The following is a 15,377-nucleotide window of genomic DNA, read 5'->3' as shown; positions in this document are numbered from 1 at the left end:
AGCCGGCAACGTGTCCTGCAAAAGCCACGCAGACACAAGAACTGAAATTGAAGGGAACCTGTCCCCCCTCCCCCAGGCGTTTTTACGTTATCCAGCCACCTTGTACAGCGGTAATGCTGCATGTGTGCAAGGTGGCTCAGAAACGTATTCTCCTCGCACATGTGGAACTGAAAACACGTCTGAAATGTGTCCTCTGTGTGACCAGTTAACCGTCCCGGTGGTGTGACTTTCCTTTGTAATGACACGCTGCAACCCCCTTGGTAGCGCTGCCCGTCTTCTGGCATCATTGTTTGGCTGGCTGCGCCTCTGCGGCCGCCCTGACCCACACAACGCCCCTCGGTGTCTTATTTATTGGGACTGCGAGGGTGTGATTCATGGGCAGGATCAGTGCATCAGTTCGCCTGTCCCTCCTCTCCTTCCGCCTTCTTCGGACTGTGCGGCTTCATGGCCGTGGCATGCGATAAGGGATCAGATGACGCCGCACAGTCTGAAGCGGGTGTAAGGACCCGAGTGTGAGAGGCCAACATATGTGCTGCGCCAGGCCCTGAATCCCAGCCCCGCAGTGTTTTAACAATGTTAAGACACTGCGGGGCTGGGATTCATGGTCATCGCGAACCGCACCGGCCGACATTACATGATGCCAGAAGATGGGCAGCGCTAACGGCGCTAGGCCAGGGGATAACACGACAGCGCAGACTCCTGTACAGCAAATAACAACGCTCGGGAGGCTGCACCCAGCACCAAGGTGGGATTCTTGACACCTGTGCTGCGTCTCATTACAAAGGGAACTCGCGCCTCCATTACACAGTTTGACTGTATAAAGGGCTGAATGTTATACGTGTTCCATTCAGCGTGTGCAAGGAGAAAAATTACAAGAGCAACCTTTGACTTGCGCAGCACTGCTGCTGCATAAGCTGTGGCTCTTCTACTTTGTAACCCCTGAGGGGGGGTTAAAGGTGACTTTTGAAATCGGTTCAATTAGGCTTCGGCCTACACTCTGCTCCACCTGCAGAGCCCGGGCTCCAACAACGCTAGTTGCTGTCCGGAAGTGCTGGCTGCACAGAGCCAAACACCTCGCCAATGTGTCAGTGGGGTCCAGCACCGCCAGCTGTTCCCCTGCTGTGTAGCCGGCAACGTGTCCTGCAAAAGCCACGCAGACACAACAGACCCAAAGCTGCCGCCAGTGCAGGCTTCGGCCTACACTCCCCTCCCCCTGCTCCTCCTCCTCCTGCTCCTCCTCCTGCTGACCCTGGGCTCTAACACACCGCCAGTTGGGGCCCAGATGTGCTAGCTGCACAGAGAAAAACACCAGCCAATGTGTCAGTGGGGTCCAGCACCGCCAGCTGTTCCCCTGCTGTGCAGCCGGCAACGTGTCCTGCAAAAGCCACGCAGACACAAGAACTGAAATTGAAGGGAACCTGTCCCCCCTCCCCCAGGCGTTTTTACGTTATCCAGCCACCTTGTACAGCGGTAATGCTGCATGTGTGCAAGGTGGCTCAGAAACGTATTCTCCTCGCACATGTGGAACTGAAAACACGTCTGAAATGTGTCCTCTGTGTGACCAGTTAACCGTCCCGGTGGTGTGACTTTCCTTTGTAATGACACGCTGCAACCCCCTTGGTAGCGCTGCCCGTCTTCTGGCATCATTGTTTGGCTGGCTGCGCCTCTGCGGCCGCCCTGACCCACACAACGCCCCTCGGTGTCTTATTTATTGGGACTGCGAGGGTGTGATTCATGGGCAGGATCAGTGCATCAGTTCGCCTGTCCCTCCTCTCCTTCCGCCTTCTTCGGACTGTGCGGCTTCATGGCCGTGGCATGCGATAAGGGATCAGATGACGCCGCACAGTCTGAAGCGGGTGTAAGGACCCGAGTGTGAGAGGCCAACATATGTGCTGCGCCAGGCCCTGAATCCCAGCCCCGCAGTGTTTTAACAATGTTAAGACACTGCGGGGCTGGGATTCATGGTCATCGCGAACCGCACCGGCCGACATTACATGATGCCAGAAGATGGGCAGCGCTAACGGCGCTAGGCCAGGGGATAACACGACAGCGCAGACTCCTGTACAGCAAATAACAACGCTCGGGAGGCTGCACCCAGCACCAAGGTGGGATTCTTGACACCTGTGCTGCGTCTCATTACAAAGGGAACTCGCGCCTCCATTACACAGTTTGACTGTATAAAGGGCTGAATGTTATACGTGTTCCATTCAGCGTGTGCAAGGAGAAAAATTACAAGAGCAACCTTTGACTTGCGCAGCACTGCTGCTGCATAAGCTGTGGCTCTTCTAATTTGTAACCCCTGAGGGGGGGTTAAAGGTGACTTTTGAAATCGGTTCAATTAGGCTTCGGCCTACACTCTGCTCCACCTGCAGAGCCCGGGCTCCAACAACTCTAGTTGCTGTCCGGAAGTGCTGGCTGCACAGAGCCAAACACCTCGCCAATGTGTCAGTGGGGTCCAGCACCGCCAGCTGTTCCCCTGCTGTGTAGCCGGCAACGTGTCCTGCAAAAGCCACGCAGACACAACAGACCCAAAGCTGCCGCCAGTGCAGGCTTCGGCCTACACTCCCCTCCCCCTGCTCCTCCTCCTCCTGCTCCTCCTCCTGCTGACCCTGGGCTCTAACACACCGCCAGTTGGGGCCCAGATGTGCTAGCTGCACAGAGAAAAACACCAGCCAATGTGTCAGTGGGGTCCAGCACCGCCAGCTGTTCCCCTGCTGTGCAGCCGGCAACGTGTCCTGCAAAAGCCACGCAGACACAAGAACTGAAATTGAAGGGAACCTGTCCCCCCTCCCCCAGGCGTTTTTACGTTATCCAGCCACCTTGTACAGCGGTAATGCTGCATGTGTGCAAGGTGGCTCAGAAACGTATTCTCCTCGCACATGTGGAACTGAAAACACGTCTGAAATGTGTCCTCTGTGTGACCAGTTAACCGTCCCGGTGGTGTGACTTTCCTTTGTAATGACACGCTGCAACCCCCTTGGTAGCGCTGCCCGTCTTCTGGCATCATTGTTTGGCTGGCTGCGCCTCTGCGGCCGCCCTGACCCACACAACGCCCCTCGGTGTCTTATTTATTGGGACTGCGAGGGTGTGATTCATGGGCAGGATCAGTGCATCAGTTCGCCTGTCCCTCCTCTCCTTCCGCCTTCTTCGGACTGTGCGGCTTCATGGCCGTGGCATGCGATAAGGGATCAGATGACGCCGCACAGTCTGAAGCGGGTGTAAGGACCCGAGTGTGAGAGGCCAACATATGTGCTGCGCCAGGCCCTGAATCCCAGCCCCGCAGTGTTTTAACAATGTTAAGACACTGCGGGGCTGGGATTCATGGTCATCGCGAACCGCACCGGCCGACATTACATGATGCCAGAAGATGGGCAGCGCTAACGGCGCTAGGCCAGGGGATAACACGACAGCGCAGACTCCTGTACAGCAAATAACAACGCTCGGGAGGCTGCACCCAGCACCAAGGTGGGATTCTTGACACCTGTGCTGCGTCTCATTACAAAGGGAACTCGCGCCTCCATTACACAGTTTGACTGTATAAAGGGCTGAATGTTATACGTGTTCCATTCAGCGTGTGCAAGGAGAAAAATTACAAGAGCAACCTTTGACTTGCGCAGCACTGCTGCTGCATAAGCTGTGGCTCTTCTACTTTGTAACCCCTGAGGGGGGGTTAAAGGTGACTTTTGAAATCGGTTCAATTAGGCTTCGGCCTACACTCTGCTCCACCTGCAGAGCCCGGGCTCCAACAACGCTAGTTGCTGTCCGGAAGTGCTGGCTGCACAGAGCCAAACACCTCGCCAATGTGTCAGTGGGGTCCAGCACCGCCAGCTGTTCCCCTGCTGTGTAGCCGGCAACGTGTCCTGCAAAAGCCACGCAGACACAACAGACCCAAAGCTGCCGCCAGTGCAGGCTTCGGCCTACACTCCCCTCCCCCTGCTCCTCCTCCTCCTGCTCCTCCTCCTGCTGACCCTGGGCTCTAACACACCGCCAGTTGGGGCCCAGATGTGCTAGCTGCACAGAGAAAAACACCTCGCCAATGTGTCAGTGGGGTCCAGCACCGCCAGCTGTTCCCCTGCTGTGCAGCCGGCATCGTGTCCTGCAAAAGCCACGCAGACACTTGCTCTTGTACCTTCTGCTCCCCATCCTGGTTCCAGTACCGTCAGCTGGTTCCGGGCAGAGCCTTTGGCTTAGGTGCCTCCCTTTGGTATCCGAGTTCCACCAACGTCAGGTGGTCCTTGGTAGTGCTTTCAGGCACGGGTACCTCCTGCTTAGTAACCGGGTTCCAGTAACGTCAGCTGGTCTTCGGTAGTTCCATTGGCTCTTGGACCTTCGGCTACCCATCCGGGTTCCAGCACCGTCAGCTGGTTCTCGGCAGTGTCTTTTGCTCTTGTACCTTCTGCTCCCCATCCTGGTTCCAGTACCGTCAGCTGGTTCCGGGCAGAGCCTTTGGCTTAGGTGCCTCCCTCTGGGTATCCGAGTTCCACCAACGTCAGGTGGTCCTTGGTAGTGCTTTCAGCACAGGTACCTCCTGCTTAGTAACCGGGTTCCAGTAACGTCAGCTGGTCCTCGGTAGTTCCATTGGCTCTTGGACCTTCGGGTAGCCATCCGAGTTCCAGTTCCATCAGCTGGTTCTCGGCATTTTCTCAGCCTTCTTGTACCTTCTGCTACATTTCCAAGTTCAAGAGACTAAACACAATGACCCAGAAGACCACCCCTAAGATGACGACGACACCAGAGACGACAACCACCGTGATGACGACGACCCTGGAGACGATGACCCCGAAGACCACCCCGATGACGACGACCCCGGAGACGACGACCCTGAAGACCACCCCGATGACGACGACCCCGGAGACGACGACCCTGGAGACGACGACGACCTGGAAGACCGAGAAGCAGAAGAACAAGAGGCTGCAGAACAAAGAGCAGAAGGACATTAAGCATAACACAAAATATCAGAGCAAAAAATATTATGTAAATTATAAGCAGAAGAAGACTAAGCAGTGTATGGGGGTGAGTCCGTTCCTCCTCGTGGTGCCCCTGGATAAAGCCTGATGCTGCAGGCCAAACTGAACGCGGACAAATGTAACTGTTTTGTGACAGGCAGAACGGAAGGTGTAATCTTCAAACTTTTATAGATAACAACTACGGGAATGCCTGTCACAAATAAGAATATGATGAAGAAGTTGAATATGATGAAGATAATAGTAAAATAAAAAGAATATGAACAATGTAACCCAAAAAATAATAGGTAGAAGATGAAGAAGAAGATGAATAAGGTGAAGAAGTTGATGTCAAAGAAGCTGATGATGAGGATAATTAAGAAGAAAGCGTGGGAGAAGTAAAAAAGAAGGTGAAGGGCGTGGAAGTAGTGAAACATCAATATCTGACATAAAAAAAAAAAAAAAACATAGTCAAATTCTTTCTAACGCCGAACTTCATAAAAAAAAATAAAAAATCCTGCTATTCTATTACATTGGGCTAAACCTCTGTCCCTTTAATATCTCCGCCACGTCCCCCAATACATCCTACAATATTCTTAGTTGTTTTCCTTCATGTAGAATGAACCTACAAGTGTATAAAGGGTTTATTTTAATTCCGATATTTTCGTCCCATTGACTTGCATTGGGATCGGGTATCGGTATCGGATTGGATTCCGATACTGTGACGGTATCGGCCGATACTTTCCGATACCGATACTTTCCGATATCGGAAAGTATCGCTCAACACTAATTATGATATTTCCTTGCTAGCTGGAAGCTCTGGGGGTGCAGAGCTGCACCTCCACACTGTGAGTCGGTGTGGAGGTCTTTTTGCACACTCTGCGTGGTTTTTGTAGTTTTTAATACTGACTGCATAGTTCCCTTTCCTATCCTCTGTCTGTCTAGAGAAGATTCGGCCTCCTTTGCTAAAATCTGTTTCATTCCTGTGTTTGTTATTTCCTCTTAACTCACAGTCAATATTTGTGGGGGGCTACCTCTACTTTGGGGAATTTCTCTGAGGCGAGGTAGGCTACTATTTCTATCTTTAGGGGTAGTTAGCTCTTAGGCTGTGAAGAGGCGTCTAGGGAGAGTTAGGTACGCTCCACGGCTATTTCTAGTGTGTGTGATAGGATTAGGGATTGCGGTCAGTAGAGTCACAACTTCCTCAGAGCTTGTCCCAGGTTTTTCCATTTTAACCATCAGGTCATTTCGGGTGCTCCTAACCACCAGGTCCATAACAGCCTTGTTGCCATGAGAGGAGGCTGAAGAAAGGCTCTCCACTTTCTTACTATTATCTTCCTATTAGGAAAAATTAAAAAAAAAGTGAAGAACCTGACTTCAGCTTCCTTCTCTTACGAAGCTAAGGCTTTTATTACAGTTCGATTTTTTTGGTTTTCCTAATTATAGCAAGAAAATAGGAAGACAGTGGAGAGCCCGACTTCTATCTTCTTCTCTTGCGGGGCAAGGCTTTTATTACAGTGAAAGATTCTTACTATTTTTTTCCTATGATTAGGAAAAACTAAAAAAACTCTCACTGTAATAAAAGCTTTGTTCCCGTAAGAGAAGGAGGCTGAAGTCAGGCTCTCCATTTTCTTACTATTTTCTTCCTATAATTAGGAAAAACTAAAAAAAAGTGAAGAACCCGACTTCAGCCCCCTTCTCTTATGGAGTCAAGGCTTTTATTACAGTGAGAAGGTCTTTTTTTCATTTTTCCTAATTAGAAAAATATGAAAAATTGTGACATTTTGGGCTAATTTTACCTCAGAAGGTAATAGTTCCTCTTTAAATATTTTTACCTGGGCTACAGTCTCTTTACATCCTTCTTTTTTCCATGTGTTTATGCCACTTTGCAGATATTTTACAACCAATTTTATAACAAAGCAAGTTTTTCTGAAAAATGTATCCTACGTAGTTACATGCAATGGGTTCACTTTCGCTACAAGAGCTAAACAACGCTACATAATAACAGAGGAAGTTGCAGGGGGTGACCATTAAAGTCATCTGAAAATGGGTACACAGCTCAGCGTTACCGAGCCGGGTAGTCTTATATTTTAATGTCATTACATTACCTGCTGCAAATAATTGCTACAAATGTATCCTAGTCTTTCATCTGTGATTCCTTCTTAACTAAAGCATCACAGCAGAGAAGATGACAGATTCCCACTAATTATATGTATTTATTCCACAGAGTGACTTTGCTCACATCTACAAGACAAATTCACTGAAAACAAATATTTCTTAAAGCTTCTACATTTATATTCCAAACACCTGAGAAACTTCACACTTATCAGCTAGTATTGCTATGTGATATCTTACTCTATTACCTGTTCAGTGCTGTCATATTTAGCTATGTGATGTAATTTATCACTCTGACCTGCTCTGTGACATCATAACATGTTATGTAATGTCTGCTGCCACTAGCATCTCTGGTTAGTGACATATTCCTGTAATGTCCTCTTCCTTATTTCCTACTAGTGACATCATATTCCTGTAATATTCTCTTCCTTATTTCCTGCTTACTGACATCATATTCCTGTAATATTCTCTTCCTTATTTCCTACTAGTGACATCATATTCCTGTAATGTCCTCTTCCTTATTTCCTGCTTAGTGACATCATATTTCTGTAATATTCTCTTTCTTATTTCCTGCTTAGTGACATCATATTCCTGTCATGTCCTCTTCCTTATTTCCTACTAGTGACATCATATTCCTGTAATGTCCTCTTCCTTATTTCCTGCTTAGTGACATCATATTCCTGTGATATTCTCTCTCTTCCTTATTTCCTTCTTAGTGACATCATATTCCTGTCATGTCCTCTTCCTTATTTCCTGCTTAGTGACATCATATTCCTGTAATATTCTCTTCCTTATTTCCTGCTTAGTGACATCATATTCCTGTAATATTCTCTTCCTTATTTCCTGCTTAGTGACATCATATTCCTGTAATATTCTCTTCTTTATTTCCTGTTTAGTGACATCATATTCCTGTAATATTCTCTTCTTTATTTCCTGTTTAGTGACATCATATTCCTGTAATGTCCTCTTCCTTATTTCCTGCTTAGTGACATCATATTCCTGTAATGTTCTCTTCCTTATTTCCTGTTTAGTGACATCATATTCCTGTAATGTCCTCTTCCTTATTTCCTGCTTAGTGACATCATATTCCTGTAATGTTCTCTTCCTTATTTCCTGCTTAGTGACATCATATTCCTGTAATGTTCTCTTCCTCATTTCCTGCTTAGTGACTTCATGTTCCTGTCATGTCCTCTGTCACTACCATCTGATAATGCAAAAAGCTTCTTCAGAAGGAAGAAGACTTTATGTCTGGCACCACCTATTGGATGCTGCAATCCTGAAAGTCCATTTCAACCTTTTAACGAGCCTTGCCACATGACTTAAGATAAGAAGCCAAACCAGAAACTACATTCCCAGACACATATTTCGGGATGTTACTCCTCATCAGTACAAAACAGGAGATTTGATTTGGCTATATGAGAGCCCTCTGACTGGGGCCTAATACAGAGCATTGTTACGTCCTCTGCAGCTATGTTGTGTCACAACTATCCACTATATGACATCATGTCCTGCTCTGTAATATTCTGTCACAACTATCCGCTATATGACATCATATCCTGCTCTGTAATATTCTGTCACAACTATCCACTCAATGACATCATATCCTGCAGTGTAATATTCTATGTCAGAACTATCCGCTATATGACATCATATCCTGCAATTTAATATTCTATGTCACAACTATCCACTCTATGACATCATATCCTGCTCTGTAATGGCCACCGTCACTAGCACCTTCTCTGAGAAGTCGCATACTGCTTTGTTACTAGGCTCTTTGCTATCACATGCTATATCCTCTGCCATTATTACCTACTTCTTGGCATAATATACTGCTCTGCTACATAACAGAAACAGGATAATTTTTGATGTAGTAATATACAGTATTAATCGAAAGTGAACTTTTTTTTATTCCATGCCATTTCTTATCTGATTCCTATATACTTAAACCATGCTTCTCAAAGAAGTGCAGCGAAGCGCGCGTCGAGGCAGAGGGACGCCATTGTGTGTACAGTGTTTCAGTCTGAGAGGTAATAGTGACCATATACTGAGTTTTTTCACCCATTGTTTTTGTCTTAGGACAATAAATGCACCTTTCTAATGGCACTTTATTACAGGGGTTTATACTGGTAACATATCTACTGCTGGCCAGCCCAATGTCAGTTCAGTGGAATGGATAGAACTCCATGATAGCATGAAGGATTTAGTAGCCATGAATGTCCAATTTTCCTTTCTTTTCTGAACTTCCTAGACCGTGGTTATTGAACTGTTAATATATGTATGGCATACCTTGGAACATGTTCCCTTTTTCTTTCTAACATCTTTCTATTTTAAAATTGATTTTAATATACTTTTGCTAATAAATAAATTATGTTTTAATATTGATTTATAAACTTAATTTTTTTGCCTGGATGATCCTTATCCTTGGCAAATATTGGTTTGAGGTTACTTAAACCACTGCAGTAACAAGCATTGTCCTTTTTATGAAAAGTCTGAAGAGTTGTCATAGACCGTCTAATTTACTATCTTGACTTTTTGTGATTTCAATACTGGCCGCTCTGTTTCCCCTTTTTCCCCTATTGAACCCATGAATCTATGAATTGTTTCCTCATTCTCTCAGAAGTTTCAGCTTGTAAGAACATATTAAATTTTCAAGGGCAAGCTCTTCTCTGCGGAGGGTTAGTGTGTGAAACTGCACTGTGAAGACAAACCCGTCTTACTAAAATATTCAAAAGGGAAAATCAAATAGCGTTGGACTCGTGCCCCCAAGATGTCTAGATGCAGCACAGACCCAATTCTCTTCCGTCTACGCCTCAGCTTAAGATCTTACAATGGTATTTGCTGTACTTTTTGTTCTCTGCTGTTCATCTAGATTTGACCCTAATGGGTTTTACTAGGCTCCGTAAAGTGTAAATTAAGGACGGTCCTTGGTTTCAGGGGAAAAAATAATTGATGTCTAAACTCCAGAGCCAGTTCTAATTATCAGGGGATAAACAAATTCAAAGCAAAGTTTAAAACACGCAGAGATTTTTATCACATCGCGGAAAGGGAGAAAATGTTGTTAAACAGAAGCAATAAAATAATGTCAGGCAATTTAATGAGTAGGACCCCCTGACTGCACGCAAGGTTTATTCAGACTCAAAGCAATGGCTGTGGTCAGCATTTCGCTAGAAGGAGCCGGAATAATTAACGCTTTTCTTTTCCTGCTTTTCCAAGTACTAAAGATGTGCCAATATAAGTAATCCGATACACAACAGGATGGGGGCAGCAAGTTATAAGGTGATCCAATACTTAGTCTATCAATTAGTTAAAAAAAAATAGAAAAAAAACCTGAGCACAATTAAAAGGTTATTGCCAACATTGAAAGTTATCACCTTTACACCGGGTAGATAAAAACTTACTGATTATTGGTGGTCCAACTACTGGGAGCCTCAATAACTGGGCTCGGAAATGTCCCATTAGAATGAAGTAGTGGAGTACAGTAATTGACCAACCCTGGGTGGCCCATACACAATGAATGGAGCTGCAGAACGCCTGTGTGACCAACACTTCATACTTAGCATTTGATAGCCATGTTTTCAAGATCGGTAAAAGTCAAAGATATTGGACCTCCAATTACCACAAATGTCCACAACTTGGTGATAATTTGTTGAATAATCCTTTACATTGTAGGAAAAAAACAGGAGGTATAGGGGTATACATTACTCAGAGCGTTTAGGTTCAGCTTGTGCCATCCCATCTTTTCCCTGTCTCCATGATATATATATATTCATATTCTAGCACTCCTCCTTGGTGTCTCTATTTTATAAACTCCAGATGAAATAAGTGTTGAACACATCACCAATTTTCTAAGTAAACATATTTCTAAAGGTGCTATTGACATGAAATTCTCACTAGATGCGGTAACATCCCATCCAATCCACACAGGTAAATAAATCAAACCATAGATAAGTTATCTGTAATAATGAGAAATGACACGGGGAAAAAAAGTATTAAATTCATGAGGAAAGAGAGGTCCAAAAAGTATTCGAAAGTAAAGACACCATATGAAATCAATCAGTAATTACTGAAAGCAATCCTGCCACTAAGTGAAAAATAATATCAGCTGGTTCAACTGATGGCCTATAAAAAGGTGTCTTATTACCAAGGTGCCACGCAAGAAACATCTCATGATGGGTAAAACCAGTGAGCTGCCTCAAGACCTTTGCAACCTTATTGTTGCAAAACATATTGATGACATTGGTTACAGAAGACCTTCTAAACTATGGAAGGTTCCAGTGAGCATTGTTGGGGCCATAATATGGATGTGGAAAGAACATTATTTTACCATAAACTGCCAATGGCCAGGTGCAAGATTTCAGACAGAGGAGTGAAAAGAATTATTAGAAGAGTTGGATAAGAGCAAAGACCACCTGTGGTGAGCTACAAAAAGACCTGAAGTCTGCAGGTACAATTCTTTCAAAGAAACTATAAGTAATGCACTAAACCTCCATGGCCTGTATGCACGCTCATCATGCAAGACTCAATTGCTGAACAAAAATCATATTCAAATGCATTTAAAAGTTTGCTCAACAACATTTAGACAAGACTGTGAAATGCTGGGAGAATATAGTCTGGTCAGATGAGACCAAAATTGAATTTTTGGATTGGATGCCATAACACACACCATGTTTGGAGGCCAAAAGGCACTGCATATCACCCCAAAAACACCACACCAACAGTGAAGTTTGAAGGTGGGAACATCATGGTGTGGGGATGTTTTTCATCATGCAGTAATTGATGTAAGGATTAATGGACAAATGTACTGAGACATTGTTGATAAAAATCTACTTCCATCTACCAGGATGATAAAGATGAAACAAGGGTGGATATTTCAGCAAGACAAGGATCCCAAACACACAGCCAAGCAAACTATCAATTGGTTTCAGAGAAAGAAAATAAAGCTGCTAGAATGGCCAAGCCAATCACCTGACCTGAATCCAATTGAAAATGAATGGAAAGAACTAAAGCTCAGAGATCATAGCAGGAGCCCACGGAAGCTTCATGATTTGAAAAGTGGTTGTGTGGGAGAACTCGCCAAAATCACACCTGAGCAATGCATGTGACTAGTTTATCCATACAGGAGGCATCTTGAAATTTTCATCACCAACAAAGGCTTCTGTACAAAATATTAAATACATTTCGAGAAGTGTGTTCAATACTTTTTCCCTGTGTCATTTCTCATTCTTACACATACCGTATATACTGGCGTATAAGCCAAACCGAATATAAGCCGAGGCACCTAATTTTACCTAAAAAAAACTGGGAACTTATTGACTCGAGTATAAGCCTGGTTTGCATTGTCCCCTCATCCCCATCCTGGTATGCACAGCCTCCTCATCCCCATCCTGGTATATACGGCCCCCTCATCCCTATCCTGGTATGCACCCGCTCCTTATCCCTATCCTTATATGCATGGCTCCTCATCCCTATCCTTTTATATATGGCTCCTCATCCCTATCCTGGTATGCATGGCCCCCTCATCCCTATCCTGGTTTGCATGGCTCTTCATCAATATCCTGGTATGCATGTCCCCCTCATCCCTATCCTTGTCTGCAGTGGTGGAGATGGGGTCACAGGAGGCAGGAGCCGGCTGCTGCGGCTAACTCCTGTGCCTGCTGCTAAACAGAAATTAATATTCACTGCACTGGCAATGAATATTCTTTTCTCTGTAATAGAGCGTACTTAAGTGTGTGCCGCTACTTAAGAGAAATGAATATTCACCGCTCTCCACACCCATGGGAGTGGAGAATGGTGAATATTTATTTCTCTTAAGTAGCGGCACAAGTAACCACCCGGTAGCTGCAGGAGCCGACTTCTGCAGCTGACACTGTGCACGCTATTACAGAGAAATGAATATTCATTGCCAGTGCAGTGGCTATAAATTTGTCTTTAGCAGCGGGCACAGGAGTTAGCCACAGCAGCCGGCTCCTGTCTCCTGTGACCCGCTGCTCCGCCGCTGCCCCTCCACCTCCATGTTCTGGACACCTCACTCGAGTATAAGCCGAGGGGGGAGTTTTCAGCACAAAAAAAAGCTGAAAAACTCAGCTTATACTCGAGTATATATGGTAACTTAATTTTTGGACATCTATGGTTTGATTTTTTTGCCTGTGTAGATTGGATGGGTTGTTACCGACTTCTGGTGAGAATTCATGTCATTAGAATCCTTAGAAATATATTTACTTTGAAAGTTGATGATGTGTTCATTATTTTTCTCACCGGATGTATATTCTAGGCCATCTTCTTGGTGTCTCTATGATATACAGTGGGGGAAATAAGTATTTGATACATTCATGATTTTGCAAGTGTTCCTGCAGCGCCCCAGAGTCCTGGTCGTTGCAGTACTGTGGCTCCACCACTAAGGGGAGCTATGGTATGTCCGATGGCACTGAAGGAGTTCATCTGACCAGGTATCACATACACCAATACATTTCACAGTCGGGTGTCATGTTCCCAATGGCAGGGAATTTAACAAATAACATGGGCAAAAACAGGACGAGCTCTAGGGTGATGGAACCTGAGCTGACCGCGATCCTGAACCTCAACACTCAACTAACAGTGGCCGGGGAGCGTTCCTGGGGGGACTCTAGACGCCTCGCGCCAGCCGGAGATCTAGCTTCCCCTATCAGAAGAATCACAGACCTATCTTGCCTCCAGAGAAATATTCCCACAGAAATAGCAGCCCCCCACATATAATGACGGTGAAATGAGAGGAAGGCACAAACGTAGTTATGAAAATAGATTCAGCAAAATGAGGCCCGCTTTAAGCTAGATAGCAGAGGATACAAAAGGTGCACTGCGCGGTCAGCTTAAAAACCCTTCAAAATACCATCCTGAAATTACTTGAACTCATGTGCCAACTCATGGTACATGAGTGGTAATTTCAGCCCACCAGAGCAACCAGTAGCAGAGAATTACATATCTGCAAGCTGGACTAAAAACATGAAAGCAAACATGAAACAGGGGAATCAGAACTTAGCTTGTCTTGAAGGCTTTAGGAGCAGGTAACAGAGACACACTGATACATTGATAGCCGGCAAGGGAATGACAGGAAAGCCAGGTTAAATAGGAAACACCCAGCCTCTGATGGACAGGTGGAAACCAGAGACCGCCACCCACCAAAGTCACCCAGTACCAGTTGTAACCACCAGAGGGAGCCCAAAAACAGAATCCACAACAGTACCCCCCCCTTGAGGAGGGGTCACCGAACCCTCACGAGAACCCCCAGGGCAATCAGGATGAGCTCTATGGAAGGCGCGGACCAAATCAGTCGCATGAACATCAGAGGCGACCACCCAGGAATTATCCTCCTGACCATAACCCTTCCACTTAACCAAATACTGGAGTTTACGTCTGGAAACACGAGAATCCAAGATCTTCTCAACAACATACTCCAATTCTCCCTCCACCAGCACCGGAGCAGGAGGCTCAACCGAAGGAACAACGGGCACCTCATACCTCCGCAATAACGACCGATGGAACACATTATGAATAGCAAACGATGCTGGGAGATCCAAACGAAAAGATACAGGGTTAAGAATCTCCAAGATCTTATAAGGACCGATGAACCGAGGCTTGAACTTAGGAGAAGAGACCTTCATAGGGACAAAACGAGAAGACAACCACACCAAGTCCCCAACACGAAGTCGGGGACCCACGCGGCGACGGCGATTAGCAAACTGCTGAGCCTTCTCCTGAGACAACTTCAAATTGTCCACCACCTGATTCCAAATCTGATGTAGCCTGTCCACCACCACGTCCACTCCAGGACAATCTGAAGGCTCCACCTGACCAGAGGAAAAACGAGGATGAAACCCCGAATTACAAAAGAAAGGAGAAACCAAAGTAGCAGAACTAGCCCGATTATTAAGGGCAAATTCGGCCAGTGGCAAAAAGGCAACCCAGTCATCTTGATCAGCAGAAACAAAACACCTTAAATAAGTTTCCAAGGTCTGATTAGTTCGCTCCGTCTGGCCATTCGTCTGAGGATGGAATGTAGACGAGAAAGACAAATTAATGCCCATCTTAGCACAAAACGTCCGCCAAAATCTAGACACAAACTGGGATCCCCTGTCAGAAACGATATTCTCCGGAATCCCATGCAAACGAACCACGTTCTGAAAAAACAAAGGAACCAACTCAGAGGAGGAAGGCAACTTAGGCAAGGGTACCAAATGAACCATCTTAGAAAAGCGGTCACACACAACCCAGATAACGGACATTTTCTGTGAGACAGGGAGATCTGAAATAAAATCCATGGAAATGTGCGTCCAAGGCCTCTTC

The 15,377-nt window shown here is 45.7% G+C and overlaps 1 protein-coding gene and 1 long non-coding RNA gene across 3 annotated transcripts in view; one reads left to right on the top strand and one right to left on the bottom strand.

The window, feature by feature from the left end:
• The window catches only part of CDH4 (cadherin 4), a 1,009,876-nt gene that overhangs the window by 242,267 nt on the left and 752,232 nt on the right, over nucleotides 1-15,377 (bottom strand). The gene's annotated exons all lie outside the window — the stretch shown is intronic.
• LOC143765804 (uncharacterized) overlaps nucleotides 9,050-15,377 on the top strand; it is a 47,254-nt gene continuing 40,926 nt past the window's right edge. The window contains exon 1 of the long non-coding RNA XR_013213463.1: nucleotides 9,050-9,085. This is a non-coding gene — a long non-coding RNA (uncharacterized LOC143765804). The remainder of the gene's footprint in view (nucleotides 9,086-15,377) is intronic.

Source organism: Ranitomeya variabilis, chromosome 4 (genome assembly GCF_051348905.1).
Source record: "Ranitomeya variabilis isolate aRanVar5 chromosome 4, aRanVar5.hap1, whole genome shotgun sequence".
NCBI lineage: Eukaryota > Metazoa > Chordata > Amphibia > Anura > Dendrobatidae > Ranitomeya > Ranitomeya variabilis.
Note: the sequence above shows the minus strand (reverse complement) of the source record. Positions and strands in the feature narration are given on the sequence as shown.